Source organism: Macrobrachium nipponense, chromosome 5 (assembly GCF_015104395.2).
Source record: "Macrobrachium nipponense isolate FS-2020 chromosome 5, ASM1510439v2, whole genome shotgun sequence".
NCBI classification, from domain to species: Eukaryota; Metazoa; Arthropoda; class Malacostraca; order Decapoda; family Palaemonidae; genus Macrobrachium; species Macrobrachium nipponense.
This window is the reverse complement of record NC_061107.1, coordinates 100415162-100419882: the sequence shown is the minus strand read 5'-3', so window position 1 is coordinate 100419882 and position 4721 is coordinate 100415162. Positions and strand designations below refer to the sequence as shown.

At 34.7% G+C, this 4721-nt stretch overlaps 1 long non-coding RNA gene across 1 annotated transcript; it reads left to right on the top strand.

Annotated features, from left to right (window-relative positions):
• Nucleotides 1–103: 103 nt before the first annotated feature.
• Nucleotides 104–2865, top strand: LOC135215129 (uncharacterized). Its single transcript, XR_010314590.1, has 3 exons — nt 104–338; nt 539–625; nt 2304–2865. It is a non-coding gene; the product is annotated as an uncharacterized LOC135215129 (long non-coding RNA).
• Nucleotides 2866–4721: the final 1856 nt, after the last annotated feature.

The following is a 4721-nucleotide window of genomic DNA, read 5'->3' as shown; positions in this document are numbered from 1 at the left end:
TTCCAAGAAGCAAGACACCACCCACCAAGCCTTTAGGGTCCTTGGCAAACGATTTCCAAATGGGCATTGGAGTGATTGGACGATATCGTTCTTGTTTGTTCATTTGGCCATCGGACTATCAGCTGTAACATCGTCTTGGGTGGTAGACGTTCGACGGGAGTTTGCTATAGTACTTGGTGGTTTTTGGAGTGGCGTATTTAACATAGCGTAGAGAAATTGGCCCTGTTTTGAATTTTTACGACGCAGCTGTTCATCGCGCGACTAGACTACAGTTTCGTAAACAACCCTCGGTTGGCGCTTGAGATTTCCATTGAGTGTTACTTCCGGGCTTCTGCAAGGTAACAGTAGAAATTTATATTATTGTTAATTTTGCATATTTTGTTCTGGAAAATTTCCAGTCTAGCTGTATGTTTAGTCTCAAATCATTGGCAGGCATTATCATTTTTCTATGACTTTTACATATAGGACAAGAGTTAATGCCCCGATTTTACAGCATTTTGAGTAAGTTACGCACAACTCTTATTACTGTCTTTTGCAGGATGCGTTTAGTACGAGTTTGACCCTGGAGGTCCTGTCCTTGCAGTTAATCTTCAGGTATGATGAAGCTACCTCTCGCCAGCAACAGGTATGACGAGGTATTTTTTCTGTCTAGTTTACTATCAATTGTTCAATAAAGTTTGCTTTTTTTGTGTGTCTATACTGTTCTTGAATACCGTCTCAAGTATTTTTTCTGTTTAATTTGGGTTAGTAGTTAATTTTATCAATTTCCTTTTATCTGTGTAAAGTGGTGTTGAACAACTTAACATTTTTTTATCCTCCTCCCCTTTAGGGGCGGTGCCCCTGGAGGGGTGGAGGAGCCATCCTTGTCCCGCATAGTAGCTCGTAAGACCTACTATGTGGGTTCCTAGGGTGGTTGTGGGTACTACTACAAACCAACTAATCAAACTATTTCTTTCAGGTGGTAAGTAGACTTTAATCTGTTGCCTAGTTTGTTTTTAAGTTTAGATAGGTATTGTTTAAATGTGCCTAGATTCCTCCCTCTCAGTATAGGCTTGAAGTGGTTAATGTTTATGCAATTCAATGACAATATTCAGCATTAAAAATAAAAATTTTCCCTGTCAGGCGACTCTATTTGATAGCATTTGGAATGTTAGGTTCCTGATATGGGTTACGTTTGTGGTTGTTAGATACATTAGACCTATATCTATTTCAATTTTGCCCTTAATCAAATTCTTCAGTTAGTGCGAGACTAAATATAATTTTCAGAGGATTCGAATTTGGTATTAACTTTCTTGCTACGGAAAATCTGTTTAACGGAGGCTCCTGAAATGTAGGACTTGCTCACCCCATACGTAGTCTCTTGAAAGTAATCAAAACCGCGCTCGAGTTTCCCCAGACGTGTCAAAATTGTTTAGGTTTGTTCTGTTAGTAGAGGGAATTAAGGATACATATTTTGTCGGTAGACTCATTGTTGAACATTGAGCTCTATCTAGCAGACAGTACGATAGCCATTTATTTGTAGCTTACAGTATTTTATATTTGATTCTAGGATATGTATATTTATATTTTGCATAGAATTTGAAATTAAGTTTATTTTGAGATTGAGGTAGTTAAGTTACCGAGATTAGTTGGTTAGCTTTGAAATGATTAGGTTACTCATAGCATAAGCAATGTATATTAGCCTTTAACAATGAGTTTGTTACTCGTGAACGCAGGCAATGAGTTTGTTACTCGTGAACGCAGGCAATGAGTTTGTTACCAAGGCCATCAGGTGTTTGATCGAATTTCCAATGTAGCACCTGAAATGTTTGAAAGGTCATCACACAGTTGCTGTATTTTAAAGTTTGGCGTTTTTAAGTTTTACCTGAATTCCTGAAAGACCAGACCAGTGGTGTATTTTCAAGACGACGACGTTGGTCTTAGAATTAGGGTTACTTGAACTTATTAACGGATTGTTCAAAACTGTAAAAGGTTTCAAGTTTTAATATACAAATTTTCTTAGTTTAATACGGATAGGATATTTTTATTTCAAATGGCGTCAGAAGCCGAATAGCATTATAAAGTATGTTAGTTATACAACCTTAAAGCATAAATATGGTATGAATCTCATTCCAGAAGGTTACAAGTTTTCAATAGGTAATAACGTTTTCACACACTGATTTAATAACTTACTTTTAACTAGCTCTCCTTAAAGTAAAAGATACCGTAGTACGTATTCAAAAATATTTGTTTGAACGTTCTTATTTCGGAATTGCGAAATAATAGCTGTAAGAACATTTTCTAGTGTCGTTTTTCTGTTACAGAACACTTCTTACTGGAGCCAGAGTTCAAGGAAATGTGCAGGCACGGGGTGGATTTGCGAACCTTTCAGTGTTAGTCTGATATTTCTTGGGATTCAAGATCTCGACAAGATATTTGGTTTCCAAATTTTCCATGCTGCCTGTTCCCTGAAAATGCAGATAGGTATGTAGTTAGATTCCTCAGATATTCCACATTCCTTAACCTACCATTTCCCTGTGTGTTATTCTTTAAATATAATATTTAATTAGTTTAGTTTGCAGTTCTTACTTCCTCAGTATTTTTATAAGCAAAAAATTGAAAATTTGGTTTAATCTCTAATGATTATGGTTGTTGAAGGTAAAAACTACTTTATTAGCAATATACTAGTGTTTCGAAGTATTCACGTGAGTGAGCGCACCTGTGAAACGAATACATAAGTCCTATAAAAAAATTTTAATCAAATTAATATAAGCCACCTTCAAGGAATTGTTGAAATGTTCATTTGCCCAACACCTATGGTGAAGATGTGGTCGAGGTATTTGTTGTGAAGACTCGAATGCGCCCAGCTAATTTGTAGGTCATTGTATACTGAATATGAATTAAAATTTACTTTCAAACGCAATTTAGTTAATGCTTGAACAATGTCAAATTGTTACATGGATTTGTATCAGAGAAATACTCCAGGTATTTTATCAAGATTTTAAAAATTCATGGTCTGTGATAATGTCATGGTCATCTACACTTGGATAAAAGTTTTAAGGTACATGGCTGAATATAGGATTGAAGGCTGGTGAAAAGAATCCGAAATATTTTAGTTAAATTCTTATAAATGAATTGCATGATGTTTTTAATTTAATGAGACGGGTAGTATGGCAAATCTGCTTAACCGCATGAAGCTTTTTGAGACTTAGGTAAATTTTACCTGACCTTTTTTTTTTCTAATTCGCTACAACGCCGAACAACCTCATAGGTTCCAGCTCGTTCCTTTTGGCCTAAATTTCATATTCGGTTCAATTTTTATGATTTTTGTTTAATAAGTCACTTCAACCGTCAAGAACCTCGTAGGTCCCAGCTTTTTGCTCTTGACCTAAATTTCATATTCAATTTTATTTAATGTCCCAGGACTGGTTGTAACAATCCTGTGTACTAAGGAATCGGTGTTTGTGAATGTGCCACCGAATACTAGATAAATAAATGAGCCAGATTGTTGACTTTCATAATTAAGAGAATTGGAGGATTTTATCTTAGACTGCAGCTAGATACGTAATGCTTCACATGGACGTATCCTGTGAAGTGTTATTGTTAATGGGGGTTATTTTCCATCATAATTGCATACAGGTTATTACGGAAATGAACACTACAGAAGGAATTATAAACTATTGATTTAAGAAAGTGTAACTTATGCAAAACTTAACGGTACACAGGGCCCATATTTTACAAGTGAGTTCTTAGTACGATTTTTATTAAACCTCAAATTCATAAAACTTATTGCCATTTATTTCATATGCATGAAATGGGGTCTTATCATGCTGGTACTGCCGGCCAAAAAACTATTGGCAGAGTTTCATAATTTTTCGTTCACCTGCCTGGCGCACGATTCATGCCTTATTTATCGATTTTTCTTTTCAAAGATGGAAGAAATCATGTGTAATGACGTTAAAAACAGTCACTGATATCTTTAGAACATTGTTAGGTTATTGTGTAAAACTATTTTCCATAGCGCAAAATTGACGTGAACGAAACGAAGTGATAAAAAAACGTCATATCACAACCATAGATGTACAGACGGCCAACGAAGAATTGGCGTAGTTTCTTAATTCATTGTTCGTTATGGAAATATTGCCATATGCAGGTGCCAGATTATTTGCTTAACAATAAATAACATTCCTTTCAAAGGTGCTATACTTGAAATAAATTACATTAGAATAGAGTAGATTTATTCAACGTATTAAAGATAATTATTTTACAAAGTAAGGAAAATATATACCAATGGGTCCACGATTTCTAATTTTATTCTCAACTCTAGCTTCGTGACAGCATACCGAAGCATTTTGAAGTTGACTTTGCTGCCGGTCGAGTCTTGACTCAACGTATCGTACTGCACTGGGATGTTGTCATTTCGTCTCCTACAGCCGATAAACAATACATCCAGTCGTTAACATTCTTTGAAAACGATGTTTAATTAAACTAATTTTGCCCTTTGATCAATAAAATAATTTTGCATGACATAATATTTAGTGGGCCTAAATTGGACTTCTGATTTTCACACATGATTAGCCTAGGTCTATTTTGAGCAGTTACTCTCTCGGATACGTAATATATATATATATATATATATATATATATATATATATATATATATATATATATATATATATATATATATATATATATATATATATTATCTGCTTTATTTAATTATTCCTGTTATTCTTTGTTTA